Below are 16,474 nucleotides of genomic sequence, written 5' to 3' on the forward strand. Positions count from 1 at the left end.
ACAAATATTAATGAAAGCAAAACCAAGTTCATTTAAAAATAGGCTTTAGGCATTGTTGCTACTAGAATCTATTCTCTTGGTGCTATTTCACATAAATCATTAGACTTCCATTAAAACAGAATTTGAGAGTGTGGCTTCAAATTTCCCCCAGCTGCTCCAGAACAGTAATCATTAAGCTCTTTGGAAGTGGTGCATACATATCTGAGAGCAGAAGAGAGTGCTGAGAGTATAGAATTTCACAGCAAAATAATAATAATAAACTAGAACAGCTCAAAACACTTGTTCATTATTATTAATTTCTGTTTATTCTAATAAGAGTCAGGGAACTGAAAGGGTCATTAAAATTAGAGATTAAGATAACTGAATTATTTACTTATGGTTTTATATGGAATTGCATATTTAGAGCTGATGTTTAAATAACAGCCTTTCTAACAAAATGTGCGCTACTCTAATTCATTCAGCTACTGTCACAATTAAATTGCATTATTGTGCTTAGGTTCAAGTGCCTTTAAAACCATTTCATAATGAGCAACATTCAGTGTGCTGCTAGGAGGGCAGGTTTTGGGGTGGGAGGGCAGGTAATCACAGTCCAAAGAGATATTTTAGGTGCATCTGAATACTTGCATGAAAGTTAGCCACATGACTTCTAACAAGCAGATATCAGTGCACAATCAGCTTTTCCTATGTGCCAGCTTTTTTTGAAAGAAAGAGATGCAAAGCCTGGTTCAGTGTATCTTGAGCCAGTCTCTCACTTATATGCTGATTAGTGGCCTCTAACTAAGTTCTATTCAGAATACACCCAATTAAATCAATGCATATAAGTTTTTCATGTCCACTGATTTCAGCTGCTCTACTCTAAGTACATTGGATGTTGGATACAATTCTAAATATTGTGCCTCACTCTATAATAGCATGCACCTATGCCCAACTGTTTCACTTCTTTTCTTTGCTGCATATAGTAGCAGAACCTACCAGGTCATCCCAATGGTAGACAGCCTTTATCCCAATGTTGCAAAGTTGAAACGGCTAAGCCACATGAGACAACAGAAAAGGAAGAAATCAGTGAGAATAAACATTTTGAAGACAGTATGTGACATTTAGAACTATGAAGGCAGCTTTTAGAAGAATGAGTCTGACATTTGAGGAAATTAACAGGATTGATAAAACCATGTTCTAGGACTTATTATCTACTAATGAAGTTCTTGGGAGCTCTTTAAAAAACACCTTCCAGGAGTATCAAGAGGATTCAAGATAAGCATATTCCCCAAGCCCAACGTGGATGGGATTGACCATTACTAGCAAGAGAGAGCACTTAGAAAAAATATTTCCTTTTTTCACCCAACTCAAATTATTTTTATTATTTTTCCAAATTATTACAAATCAAACCAAATAAATTTAATTTAATACAATTTCTTAAAATCAGGTTTCCGGTTTCTGTTCCAAACATATGATCACCACCATTTCCTTGCACAGTCACACAATTTCTTATTTAGAGTCCACTTGATATCCTTTACTTGCCGTTTAACCATTCTTCCAGCTGGCCGCTTTTTTCATCTTACAAACAGCACCTCCATTACATCTTTAAATAATATTCTATTTAATGTGTGTAGTCCTTCATATACATTGTTGTTCCGGACTGGTGTGTTGGGAGAGTTAATTACTATCTTCCATTGTTCGGTTCTTTGCAGTGTTTATCTGGATGGTACAAGGTTGCATTCCATTTCTTCCACTGTTTACAGACTAGCATACAAGCTCAAATAACTCACTGAGTGCATATCCAACCTCCACCACTAAAATCCCACTCTGGAGTTCTTCCTCGGCACACAGTTGAAAGCAAGATCTTTTCTCAAATTCAGCCTCTTTACCACATCTGTTCAGCCGCAGTTTATTCTCTCCCCCCCCCCCCGCATTACTCCATCAGCACTCCTCGTCCAGTTCAGGAATAATTTTAAATAGTCCATTCAGCCTCAATTGGGGGGGGCATAGTAAAACCCTGTTAAATTCCTTGTTGAGCATAAATTAAAAGCTGCCCCCTCTTTTCTCAAGTAACAAACATAATAACATAACAGTGGCTACACACGTCTCTTTCATTTTGCAGGGGAGGACAAGAAGAAAGCAGATCATTTGAAAACCATAAGAAAACACCTTGTCCTCCCCTTTCCTTTCCCGGCTGTTGTAAGGGTTCTCAAGCTTCAAAGAAAACATTCATATACCTTCAAAGAACCAAGCCCAGTCTTTTCCGCAGCTGACTGATTGCCTGCAATCAGCATATGTTGGTCCAGGAGCACCTCTTGATTAATGCCAATTTTCCAAATTATGGAAGAACCAGCCACAAATCATGCCAGAGATGGAGGTTCGTCCATGGCAGGGACACACTCCCAGATCACACCTGGCTTTCAAGTTAGCAGACATGGGCTTGCGTGGCACAGCGGGATGCAGTGAGCTCCCCACTGGGGAACACTGCCAGGATTTTCAGATCATAAATAATGGCTTTCCCCTGCCTGAACCTCCTTGTTGCCCACAAAGAGCAGCAACCACCATTGACTTGTGACATGACCAGAAACCCAGAAAAAAAATTTCCTTCTAATTGTTGGCCTCCCAGGATTATCCACCTCACCTTTGAAAGGTTCTCGTACTTCCCATTTGCAATAGGTGCTACAGGAGGAAGATTAGAGTCTGTGCCTCTCCCCCCCCCCCCTTGCCACAGCGCCTGCTGCAGCAGTGAGTAGAAACAAGAAATCGTTTCTAGATTGAGGCCACATTTTAAACTGTAGCACTATGAATAACCAAGCACTATGAATAATCAAGTTTCCAAGGCAAATAATTTTAAACTTTGGTGACATGACTTCACTTAAAGGAGAGCTCTTAGCAGGCCAGAAAATGGGGCTTTCTCCCACTCTTTCTGCATCAGTCTAATAACAGTATTCTGCTACATATTCAATAGACAAAGGAGCAAAGATTATTATTGTAACTGCTGTCGTTTAAGAGAATGTACTTTAGATTTTGTCTAAATGCAAAAACTGATAACTCCGTCAGCTGACAAGATTATGACATCACCATTCAGTTCACCTTGTCACTGCTGATCTGCTGATCCATCTGTAACTGTTCAACTGGATTTATTTTTCACTCTCTCTTCTACCTTTTGTAATAGGTCTGAGCCTGCTGTCAACTGCCATGCCCCCAAAGCCTATCAGAACCTTCAAGTGCGCAAACTGAAGTATTGGAATGGTGTTGAACGGAAGGCAAGGAAGACCCTGGGAGAAGAATTACTAGATTTCAATGAATCAAGAGGCCATAGAACAGCGGTGTCCAAACTTTTTTCATAGAGGGCCAGATTTGATGAAGGGCCATGAGGGCTGACCAAAGGGCCAACCTTTTTTTTAGTATTGAAGTTGTTGAGGGTTTTTTGGGATTTTACCCCAGGAATTTTTTTGGATTTTACCCCAGGATTAAACCGACCGGCAGGTTAGATTAGCCCCCCAAAACGGCCTTTGGACATGCCTGCCATAGAAAGTATGCAGCCTGGCATCTTGTCTCCCATGTTCAAAAAGCAGGGTATATTGCAGCTTTTTTTACTTGCTTGCCCAGGACTGGTAGGTATGGGGGGAGAAAGAAAATGATCCAAAGTTGGGGTCCAAAAAAGGTACCATAAAGGCATTGAAGAGGCAATTGCACTTAGTGGTTCCACACTCTCCTGAAAGGATGTCATCCATGTTGAATTCATGTTCTTTAATCCTAAGTGTATATGGGGGTGTGAGTGGGGTGAGGACAAGCTGTAGTCGGCAATGATGCAAAGAAACTATTTCAACTATAGTCATTCACAAAAACAGTGTTATGAGTTTGTGGGTGCAAGGCACCCATAATTTCTGGATTTGGTAAGTGTAAAAATATAATAAACGCTTAAGAGAGTTAAACTGAAGTCAGACTCTTAACAGCTGGGCTCAGCTTCCTGTGCAGAGGAGATCACTTGAGAGATGGGCCATCAGCAGAGAACAAAGACAGGAAGATAGGCCATCAGCAAGACAGACTTTCTGCTGGAGCTATGAGATAGTTAGTCTGAAGACAATTCCACAGTTTTGGAATTTCAGTTGGCTGTGGTGTGCTGGGAGGGAGTGCCAGTCTGTTAGATGCAGCAAGTTGGAGTGGGGGCTGAGCACAGTGTTGCCTGTTTGAATAGGAGACTGTGGCAATGGGAGAGACAGGACCCTCTTGAGTGTGATGCTTTGAACCCGCCATCATAGTTGTATATCTGCATAAATAAATCATATATAATGAAGACACCACAGTCTCCATTGTGCCTCATTTCCAAAGGAAACACAGGCCCTGGGTAAGCACCTGGAGTGCAGGAATCCCACACTGCTCAGAGATTGAACTGGTCTGTAATGATAGTAAATACATATTTCAGCTGATTAAGGCACAACAATTACTTAGATGGTTAATACACGTATGTATGCATACCAAATAATGTCATGTGTATGATGTAAACTGCGCGGTGCAGACTTAAAATTTAGTCATCTGAAAAGATTAACACCACTAATAATAGGGATATCATTATAACAAAGCAACCACTGAAATTATTAAGGAAACACTGAATTTGGGTTGGTTTTGAAGTCCACATTAGTGCTTGTCAAATTCAATTACTTTACATTAATTGCTGAAGCATAAAATCCATTTACTCTCAGCAAGAGTGTAGTTTAATCACCCATAACTTTTCATAAACAAACAGCATTTCTGAAATACCATTTTCAGTTATTAATAGTTTTTCTACCTCAAAAAGAAGGTACTACTAATTCATTTTGTTTCTAGCTGTAATAACACCTGTAGCTTCCATTTTGGAAACAAACCAAAATGGCAGCTCAACTTCCTTTACAAAAGCTTCAAACTCAGTATTATATAGATGTAGTAATACTGAACAACAACTGTTACTATTTGCTATGTAGCATCCTAACTGTGTGAATTATTAGGCTTTATTAGCAACATATTAGAAGAAATAGAAGGTCTATTATTCTCACTTGAGAAACTCTTCAAATTAGTGAATTCCCTCAGTTACATGTCTAATATATCAGTGCATTACTTTTTCTTTTGCCATATTAAAATCATATATTAGAGGAAAATATGGGAAGTAAACAGTTGGCTGAGCAAGTGATGTCATCAGAAAGGGTTATGGTTTGGCTTCTTGGACCATGGTCTCTGCTTCCTTGAAAAATGTCCTGGACCCTGGCATATCTGGAGGTAAGTCCTGATAGTGCACACAGTCCCAAGGACAACACTAGAGAGTAGTCAGATAGTCCAAATGATCAAATACCAGTCTGGCTCCAGTACAACAAGGAAAGTCCAAAGTCAATATGCAAGGTCAGGTTCCCACCTCTGCAGAACATCTTGGGTTCCCGAAGCAGCCAAACCAAGGTCCATCAATGAAGAAAGCTGAGCAGATACAGAGCCTCTGCCTTGCTTCCCTTTTATCCTTCCCACTCTTGATTGATGCACTTGTGTTTGCCCCAGCTGAGCAGCTGTGCCTCACCACTTGATGAAACATGCAGGGGGTCACAAGAGCACAAGAATCACAAGAGCAGGCACCAGCAAAAATCACAACGCAGGAAAAACCATAAAGCCAGTCAATGCCTCTACACAGCTCCAACCTTTTTTCAGACATTGTTATGGACCAGCATATTGTGATGTTCAGCGGGTGATATATCATGATGCTGAAAACCAGATATCTCCTTCCTTGGAGATTTTTAAGCAGAGGTTGGATGGTCACCTGTCATTAATGCTTTAGTTGAGATTCCTACATTGCAGGGAACTGGGCTAGATGACCCTCAGGGTCCTTTCCAACTCCACAGTTCTATGATTCTATGATTGTACTCCCATCAATACGGATGGGTGGAGTTGGAGTGCAACAACATCTGGAATCCCTACCCCTGTATTAAAAAGAATATGATGCTTTAGTTCTAGTTAGCATGACCTGCCACTGAATTTAACAGAGTTCCAGTTACCTAGGATGAAGAAGTGAATAAAAGCAAATATAGGTGAGACATCTACCATTTTCAAGCCTTCAAGTGCTTGCTGTCTATCACCCAACTTAACTGATTTATTAAAACCATAGCTAGTGATCCTATAATTTTATGCACTTTGCAATGCAGCCTTATGCATGTTTGCTTAGATGTAAGTACCACCATCTTCAATGGAGCTTACGTCCAGATAATTGCTATGCATTTTGCTCCAACATTTCTGTCCTTTCTTCCCAAGGGCCAAACTATCATATATTATGATTTCCTAATATATTTCACAGCAACATCTTCCAGCACAGAATTCCTAGCCTGTTTTACTTTACCAGGGGAACTGTCTCATCACTTACTGACCAGGTTCAGGTGTAATGGGAAACCATGGTGTCCTGTTGCGAGAATACACCATGGTGAATCTTTGGCTGGTGTGCATCTTCTTTTCATTGTTTCAGATGTGAAAGGGTGGAATCTAAAGAATCTATTTGCACTTTGGACTAAAGCCCTGTTTCCTATTATGTCTGAATATCATGGAGGGAGGGGGTCTACAGTTAATATAAACCAGGAGCTGAAACCATGATTTGATCTTGAGACACAAATAGATGCTTTAAATTTTATCTCCTTGCAGATGGAGATGGGAAGAGGAGGAAACATGTGAACCAGCCTTACCACAGGAAATCTTGTAAAGGAAATCTTGGTTTCGCATCACATCTAAACTAGGCTGTCGTCAGTAGGGTCATAGTGACAGGGACTGTTTCCATCAGCACCATAGTGATTTTTATTTCCTCCTTGGCTGCTACAATGATAAACTCCAACCATTGGAGGGTTTGGTTTAGGTGATAAACAGAATTGACAAGATTATAAATTAATGCATGAATAGATCTTAGAAATTAAAATGCATTTTAAAATATCCATGTTTTAACTGAAGTAACTCCCTGAAATAGGATGCTTATTGCTTCTTCAAATTTTATACATACAGAAACATATACATTCACGTGTCTATCTATGTGTGATTACACTGCTATTAACAAAGAGTGTACCTCTCAGGATTCAGGCAAAATGAGCAGCAGGGTTCTATTTTAAAAGGCTTTTCTTTGTTATTTTATTAAAATAATCTGAATTAGATGTCCTCAATATAACACTTTTACTAATCAATTAATCAGTTGTTTAACAACAAACATTTAAAATTAATTCAACAGTGTTCTCTGCTTTTGTTCAATGTTAGCATTACAGTTTTTGCCCTTCTCTCGGATCTAGGTAACAGAGATGCTTTCTTCACAGCAGACAGAAGTCACATAATAAAATGTCAAGGGCCAGATGTCAGAGGTAGTAAAGATGTTAAATGAAGCAAAAGATAAACATCAAACCATAAAGTGATGATAAATAATGTGACACATAAAAACTCACAGAAATGCTACAATGCACACATGCTTAATGTTGACCAATAGGCAGCAATGAAAGAATTTAGAAATAGAATTTTGCAGAAAATGACAGCTTATCATAAAAATATATATTATTCATAGCTAATGGACTATTAATGCCAAACTCACATTTTGAGACTCTAGTTGACTTTTACCCCAAAATGAAATGGGCATTGAAATCAGCTTGTCCTAACCTCTATTAAATCCTTACATACATGCATAGTACTTTTCAGTATTTAGTCTAATAATCAAAGGTAAAAACTCACTTCCAAAGACAAAGCACCATGGGTTTGGCAACAAGAGACAAGAGATTAAGTGAAGGGTGGGGGAGGGAACAGGTGAAGCAAATCCAAATGAGAACCAAGAAAAGAAAGCTGTTGTCAACCTTTGCCTTTTGATGTGACTATAGCCCATCTTTTGAATCACCTTTTACATATATATCTGGTATCTGGTTGGCATTTTTCTAGGCTACAGCATCTACCAATAGATAGAGCCAGATTCACAATGACCACTGTAAAGCAGATTCAACTTTTATCCACAAACATAAGGATGAAACCTGTTAGAAGACAGATAAAGGCTATTAGACGAGCAAGAAATCTCCACAACTTGATGACTCTCCTGTAATTCTGAACTGGGACCATGTATTAAATAAGGCTTCTGCTTATGTTATCTTGCAGTCATATCACTGTAGTCCTTTTGCATAAAGAAATACAGTTCGTTCATTCATTCACTCAATAAACACTTCTGCATAAAAAGGAAAATACGCATCCAGTCAAAGTTTTGCATAATAATTTCGCATAGAAATAGAAGCCAATTTGCATCATGAAAGAGAGAATGAATCACATCTACATTTATACCAAAGATTATTTATAAATTATTAGGCTCTGTTGGCAGTGGGAAAGTATTTATCATACTTTGCTTCACAAAAGGTTATACTGTAGCAATTTTATTTTTGAAATACATAAACACCACATCCTGCAAAATAATGAAATGGTTATTTGCAGTTATGAGAAACAAACCTACCTGTAGGATACTTTTTTATAAACATTTCTTTGTCAATAGCTGTATTTCCTATTTATAATTCTGGCTTTGTCAAACAGCTATACAACTGCTACAAAGAGGCAAAAAGAATCACAATAGTATCTTATACTGTAATGATGCAAAAAATTCTATTGGTAGGTTTATGGAGTCTGCCACCCAGGGTGAATTGAAATACAAGGCATAATCAGGAGTTCCCAGATATTTTTAGCAGTTGTCTCTTCAGATGCTCAGGTGTCTTGTTCCTCAAAACACTCACTGATAAATCACCACAATTTATCTGGCAGATGGAACCATCCCACTCTGCTTAACTCTACCTCCTGCGTTCCTTATGCCACCTGTCCCTCCACTTACTTCAAAAAGGTTATTCACATGTCAAAAATGCAGATGCCACCAACAGCATCCCAGCTGGTTCTCTTCCAGAGAGTCAAGCACCCACAACTCCCTGATCAGGAAAGAAGTGCTAGATGGCTTGATGAGTCACACAATTTCCCACTTTTTAGGTACTACCTCTATAAAATAATAATGCATGTCAATTAGACTTAATACTTAGGTCTCTTAGTAAGTCTAATTGACATGCATTATTATTTTATAGAGGTAGTACCTAACAAGTGGGAAATTGTGTGACTCATCAAGCCATCTAGCACAGGAACTCCAAGGCACACATGAAGTTCCTTTGGCACACCTTTGAATACATTAGAACTCTGCAAACTTTGGATCATGCATAGCTTAAATAGGTAATAGCCAAAAATGTAAAGTATATTGGACAATACAATGCTAATATGCGAAAAGGTGGCTGGAGTTATCAATGACATGATATATCTCAAAGTTAAGGAAATAAGCAGAAAATAGCCTTCATGTTATAAAAACTGCAGGCAAAGTTACTCATCTAACCTCTGTGTTTCATTCCCTATTTCCATTTTTCATATTTAAATGGAGGAGACCCACCAAAATTACAGATCACAACGGTTCTATACAGTTACAAAGACTGTCTAGAGCCATTTGTAATTAATTACAATGACCTTGTAGTTGACGTTCCTGTTCTAGAGTAAGAGCCTGGCCTTGCAAGCCTCCTCCATGAATGGGAATGGCAGGAACACTTTTAGAATGAAATTCTAAATGATAAACTAAAGTATTTCATATCAGCAGCTAGACAATTCACCAGTTTGAGATTATTTCCATCTAAACAACAATTTCATGCGGAATATTACTATCTTCTCTATGCACCATGAAGACAGGGAGCACACTCAAAGCGCAAATGCTCCCACTCTGTGCAATAGATAAAACCTGAACCAGGATATCATGAAGTTATTTGCATATAAGTTATGTTGTATGGTGGAGAATGAATATATCAGACACATTACTTCAGAATTGGCAAGCAGTAGGCTGTCATTCAAAAAATTGGTTTTTAGGGTTGAACCTAATCTCCCATCCTTCCAGCTACTGGAATTTGTTGTGAAGGATGATGGAAATTGTAGCTCAAGCCCACAAACCCAGAACAAAGGGGATATTGTGGCATCAAGATGCTGCTCCTTTCATTTTTGAAAGATGCATAGGGAAAGCTCTTTCCCGGAGGTTATGAATTGGTAGGGGTAGTGCATGCCCAGAATCAGGGTGAGTGGCCCACCAGGCTCATGCAGAGCTTGTCTGGGGCTCAGAGACGGAGTCTTGTCAGAATAAAGTTATAAACTCAATCAAAAAAAGCATCCGGTCCCTGGTAGGAGCCCCCAACCAACATAGCCCTCAGATGCCCACGGTAAGTGTACTCTGCTCCCAGAACAGGTCAGATCAGATCAGTAATAACAAACAGTCCCTGTCTATAGGGTTACAATCTAAAAGTTATGACACAAACAGGGGGGAAAGGAAGAGGAAAACTCAGGCACCAATTATTAACTGTCCTCTTCTCTTGGAAGCACAATACCAAAAGAAGAGGCAGTGGATTTTTTAAAAAGGAGAAGAGATTAGGCATAGTTCCTAACAGAGAGAGCTTTTAAAATAAATTTATCCACAACACAAACATGCTTAAGACCTCTGGAACAGTGATTTCCAATTAACTAAGTACTGTGGACCCCCTGTTTTTCAAAAGCCAATATAGGGACCCCCTACTTTTGAAAATTTTGATACCTCTATGGTAGTTTATGTTACGTGAATGGTGCTATGGACCCCCTGGGTGTGTTACGCAGACCCCCTAGGGACCACGGACCTCCAACTGGGAAACACTGCTCTAGAAGTAGTAGTGAACAGGGCTCCACTTTGTTTCCCAAAGCAAAATATAAATGAACCAAATCAAAGCCTTTCAATTTACATATGATCATGGCCTTAGCCCACAGACTTTTGAATGGACTCCATGAAACACTACTCTTGTACAGAGGGAAAGAAGCAACAGAGCCTGGGTAATCCACTTCAACAACCTGCAGAAAAGCCATACAACCACAGTGGAAAATCTCTGCATATTATCTAGCCAATTATACATTATTTTCTTCTTGACTTGGGATAGGACATTATTCGGAAACCAACACTCTTTGTCATGGAGACACTTTTTCATATTTCATTAGCTTAGGCCACAGAGGAAACATGTGCCATGTATCCCTTTTAAAATAACATTATCTAATTTCATAGACAATAAAGTCAAAATTGACTTCATTTACAGAAGCTAAGGAGGTGCAATTTTTCATGGACCAGTGCCCTGGGCTTTATCTTAAAATGACATTATGGTTAGCCTCTGACATTATCAGGTTTGTCTATTACAGTTCATGTGAAACTTCATTCAAGAGACCATTATCCTTAAACCATGGAGAATAACTTCAGGATTACAGAAGCATTACAGAAGCCGGCTTTGACATTGTCAACATACTATATTATCTCCTGAATTTCTATGTAACATAATGACTAATCCAGGCTGAATTCATTCACACCATCCTTTTAACAAGCGTTACACAAGCATATTGTTTACATGTATGTGGTTTGGACTCCATCCTATATTTAGTATCTTAAATGGAGGAGATTAAGGGAATAAAAGTTTAGTAATTTACTTTGGAAGCTCAACTGACATAAAATCCAGAATGATCATAAAAGAAATTATTTTTCAGCCTTTTTAGTAAAGAAAATTGTGCATTTTAATTAATTATCAGAGGTCTTAAAAGACTTGTTTCAGAAGTACTTAAGAGAACACTGAAGTATTAAAGGTGGGGAAACTACCATTAATTATTACTCAGTACATATTTTGCCATTCCTAAACTACTGAACTAACTCAGATAGATCCACATCTAAGTGTAGTAAGATCAACCATTTCTCAAAGATGGCATTTTAATATTAGCATGCAAGCAGATCTTGCAAAGAAAATACCATAATTCTTATCAATACTCATTAACACCTACTGTATTTTTCCATGTATAAGATGCCCGCTATTTTGGGGGACTCAAAATTAAGAAAATGGGGGGAGATTGCCCCCGTGTATAAAACTACCCCCCTTTAAACATTATTTTAGTAAAAAAACATCAACCTATTCTTCACGGAAAAGTACAGTATGTTGTTTTATAAATATGCTTCCACAAAATTGGACAACTATTTCTGAAGGTGTTTGAATATCAAATACATAAGAGCTAGTCTTAAAAGTTTGTAACAATAAACAGTTATTCCAGTGAAGCAGTATCACCCAAACTTAGCTACATTCTGAACTGAAGTATGTTGAAATTCGCAACAACATTAAGTTACTCTACAGCAGTATCATATTTCACATTTTGTTTGAAAATAATAAGTAATATGATAAGGTGCAACATAAAAATATCCTTAGCCAAGCTACTAAAAGATTGCACACACAATCTTGTTAAATGGGACATTTTTCCAAATAGTGAATGAGTCATTTAAAGATGTTTACTTTAGAAATAAAATCTGACCTATTTCTTAGTATACAACTACTCAAATCTGCAGTTTTTACATTCTAATCAGATAGCTCCAAAAATAAACCAGGCGCAAGTTGTACGTATGCTGCCAATCAGATCTCAAGTAAAAGAGCTACCAGTAATCACTAGGCAAACTCTCACTTTTTGCCTACTGAACACCAGTTAATAATGTAAATCACATCAATATCCCCCTACTGTCAACACCAAGGAGTACAGTAAATTTCATTAACTTCTGGTAGTAAGGTAACATACAACAATAATATTTACACATATTTCCTCTAATCTGCATCCAATTCCCAAAAAAGGGGAGCAGGAGATCTCCAACTGTTCTGTTTTCTTTCCTGGGATATCTTAGTACTTTACTTCTGATTGTTTGTGGATAACAAATTTTGAACTGTTAAAAATGGAATTATGCCAATTTCTCTATCACCATCTTGCTATATTAATCATATAACCATAGAGACAGCTGCCAAATCAAAAAGCTTTTATCTACACACTCAAATCCCATCCAGTTTCATACAACCCAAAAAATTAAAAGCCATTTTACTGGTTTAGTGGAGAAGTGAAACTGTTGATTATGAATAGTTCATAAACATTGGATCCGACTAATGCTATGGAAACCAAGAGGAAACAGGACCAGTTAATACACGCTGCCCATTCTTTTCAATCATTCCTGTTCAGATTTCCCATTCCTTTCAAGAGAGAGAGAAAATTACAGCAGTGCAGTGCCCTGAATGCAAGCTTCATTTCCTCCCCCTTATGCCTTGAAAGGCTTCTCCAGCAGCTGCGCTTCCACTAAATGAAAGTGCAATTTGTTATAGCCTCCACAAGCCTCGATGAGGGGCCACTGCTTGATTTCAAGCTCCCCATTTATGCCATTCACTCGACACAGGATGGACCTTGTCAGGGTTTTCACAGCACACCCAAGAAGGGCTTTGCTGAAAAGCGTGCGCGCGCGAGCGTCCCCTGCAACCGGAATCAAAACAATGCAGCCCAAACAACAGTTTGCCAGAAGCCCCCACAAAGCTGAGAGGAGCAGCCCCCCGCGCCTGCCGGGACGCACGCCATGCCTTTCTTGGCAGCCCTTGCTAGCAGGAGTCCCGGACGGAAGGCGCCCGGACGACCCCACACGGGCCCCTTCGCCTAACCGAGGTCCGAGGCGACAGGACAAGCGAGGGCTGTGGAATCGGCTGGAAGTCGCCGGCGCAAGCGCGCCGAGAAGCCACGCAGCCACACGCAGCGACCAGCGAGAGCAGCTGCTCAGCCTCGCAGAAACGCTGCCAACCACCCGGGGAGGAGAAGGGGCAGCGAGCGAGGGGCTTCTCTTCCGCGCGCGGCCACGCAATGTGGACAAAAGCAGGCACTTTGGGAAACTCCATCGCCTCCTTCTCCTGACAAACCAGCGCTCCCCTCCCCCCTTCCCAACAAGGCCAACTAGGCTTCGTCGACCCTTGGAACGCTGCCGCAAAAACGGCGCGGGGGGGGAGGGGCCTTGGAGAATTTCCTGAGGGAAGACTCCCCAGCAAGCCTGATCAATAAACCACCCAACAGGCATTGCCGGGGGGGGGGGGGACGGGACCGCGCGCGCGTTTGGGTGACGGTGAGAGGAAGAAGAGACCGGCTCCCTTTTCTCCCTCGCGCTCCTCTCCCTACACACCCACCCACAGAAGAGCAGCGCAGTCACCTTCCGCGCCGCAAGGACCGCTCCCCAGCCAGCGCTCGTGGGTGCCGTGGAGAGGCACCAAACGGCGCCGGCCGAAGGGCGCCAGGAATGGAGAGAAAGCGCGCTCTCCTCTCCCAAAGGAGAACCCGGCAGAAACCGCAGCAGCAGCCGCTGAGGGGGAAAGCTGTGAGGGAAAGGCAGCCCGCGGCTCGGGAGGCGGGCAGCGCGCGACGCGCTGGTGGGAGCGGGAAGATGCCCACCGCCCCTCAGAGTGACATTGTCACACACGCACAACACACACAGAGGCCTCCCTTCCCCCAGTGCAACCTTTACCTCCCCACTTACCCGCTGAGAAGCACGCAGGCAGGCAGGCAGTCGATACGCGAGCCAAGAAGCACACAAGGCAGAAGTCAAAACACCGAGTGGGAGGGATGCGAGGGAGAAGGAGGAGAGGCGGCGGCGGCGGCTAATCCTTGGATGTGTGTAAAGCGCGGCGGCGGCGGCAGCGTGCGATCCGTGTGCGTGCGAGGAGCGGCGGCGGCGGCGGCAGCACAGCCTTCTGGTCAAGGCGCTGTAACGTGCCTTTGTAGGTAGCTGTGTGCGCTCGGGGCTGCGAGGAAGGAAGAGGCAGAGCAAGATTAGTCAGGCAGGGCAGCCTTAGCGCCGTGCAGGCAATGTTAATATTGGAGGAGGAGAGGCGGAGGTGTCCCCCCCACCCTCTCTCTCCTGCTCAGCCACTCGGGGCCACAGCGGGAAGACACCCCCCGAAACACCACACACTCACTCACACAGAGGCTGTGGCGACAACCCGGCGGGCGGCGTCCCGCTCGTCCCGCGTGCTTCCTCAGGCTACCTCAAGAGCTGCGCTGCCCACGGGGGGAAGGCGACGGCTCCCCCTCACTCTCGGGGCCGCGAAGAGGATTTCCGTCCCCCTGACGCCGCCGCCACGACGACGACGAGGGGGGCATCTCCGCCGAGCTCTTCCCCGGTGCCTTTTCTTGGACTGCGGGCAGGAGGGGAGAGAGGGAGAAGCGTGAGGGGAAAGCGGGGAGCGACGAAACAGACACGTGCTCCGAAATAGACACACAAGGAGACCATCCACATGCGGAGAGCGAAATGGGGAGCGCTTGACGTAGGCGACGTAGCTGGTTGAAAGGGAGGAGGAGGGGATGCGGATGATGTTTCTGGCAGGGAGCTGGGGAAAGTGTGCGAGGCACGTGCGGCCACTCGGAGTGGGAAATCAAGTCCTCCGAGTTCATTGGAGGCTTGCTCCCAAGTAAGGGCGTAAAGCAGAAAGGCCTCAATTAGAGAATAAACCCCACGAATTTTGAGGAGGGAAAATATTCATAGAGCAGGGCTGTTAGGCTGCAATCCTCTGCATGCTTCAAGGAGTTGAACTTGTTACTGAAACACACAGCGTTGGGTTCTGTGGCTGCAATCCAGCGTGCTCTAAAGTGCCCCTGAATTCAAGAGTTAGCAGCAAGAATGTCATTCAGCCGGGAAGGTGTTACTTATGTTCTTGTTAATGCATTATGGAATGTGAAAGAGAGTCATTTATTGATCCACTGAATTTCCGGCTATTGCAGGATTTACAGTGCAACTGTGTCCACGCCATTCTGACGCTCTTTCCTCCTCCAAGTCACGCAAAGTGGAGCACAAACTGCACTGCACCCCTCATCTTTCTGTCACCACTTGTCCTTTTACTTCCTGGTTTTCTCCTTCAGTAACACCTGCTTCAATAAAAACAAGGCTATAGCTCAGGTAGAGAACTCTCAGGGCCAAACTGAATATGAAGCTGGAGGTCCTTAATTGCACCTTCTGGCGTTTCCTGGCAGGGGGTGACAATTTGTATGGGGGATTCTGTTCAACAGGAGGTGTTGGCTCTACTACAGGCATAGGAAAACTCTTGCCCTCCAGATGATTGGGACTACAATTCCCACCATCCCTAGCTAACAGGACCAGTGGTCAGGGATGATAGGAATTGTAGTCCCAAACATCTGGAGGGCCAGAGTTTGCCTATGCCTGCTCTACTAGATCAGAAGCTCCAGATAAGGTGGCTCACACCCATAAATCCTCCTTGGTCAGGTGGTAAAGATCATAGCCTTAGCAAGGACAAAACACAGCACCTGCAATTTATGAAGAGTGAATTGGATGGTATTTCAATCTAAATTCAAAAGATGATTAAATGAAAGAATCCACAGGAAAAGGAAAATGGGTAGGGGGGAACAGTCCTAAATTATGTCACAGGTGTCCTTGATTGGCAAGGCTGCAGCTTCTTGTAGATATTGGTTCCTTCCTCTAGTGTGTGTCTCCACAGCACTGTGGTTCTGGAAACACAAGATCCCTTCACATTGTAGGTATTGTGCGGGAGGGATTCAAATGCATAGCAGATCTTTAGGTTTGCTTCTGAATACCCAGTATCCCCCTCCCATAGGAAGGGAGAATCCTAAC

At 42.1% G+C, this 16,474-nt stretch overlaps 1 protein-coding gene across 7 annotated transcripts in view; it reads right to left on the minus strand.

The window, feature by feature from the left end:
- Positions 1-15,429, minus strand: part of DLGAP1 (DLG associated protein 1) — a 291,661-nt gene extending 276,232 nt beyond the window's left edge. For 4 of the 7 annotated variants that reach the window (XM_083518617.1, XM_083518611.1, XM_083518609.1 and 1 more), the window contains exons 1-2: positions 14,877-15,154; positions 14,369-14,633 (exon numbers count right to left, since the gene is read on the minus strand). The gene's annotated coding sequence lies outside the window, so the exon portion shown is untranslated. Of the gene's footprint in view, positions 1-14,044; positions 14,181-14,368; positions 14,634-14,811 lie in introns of those variants that run through there. The other 3 variants (XM_083518618.1, XM_083518613.1, XM_083518615.1) reach the window with 3 other exon arrangements.
- Between the last annotated feature and the right edge of the window lie 1,045 nt (positions 15,430-16,474).

This window comes from Podarcis liolepis (assembly GCF_965112155.1).
Source record: "Podarcis liolepis genome assembly, chromosome: 8".
Lineage (NCBI taxonomy): Eukaryota > Metazoa > Chordata > Lepidosauria > Squamata > Lacertidae > Podarcis > Podarcis liolepis.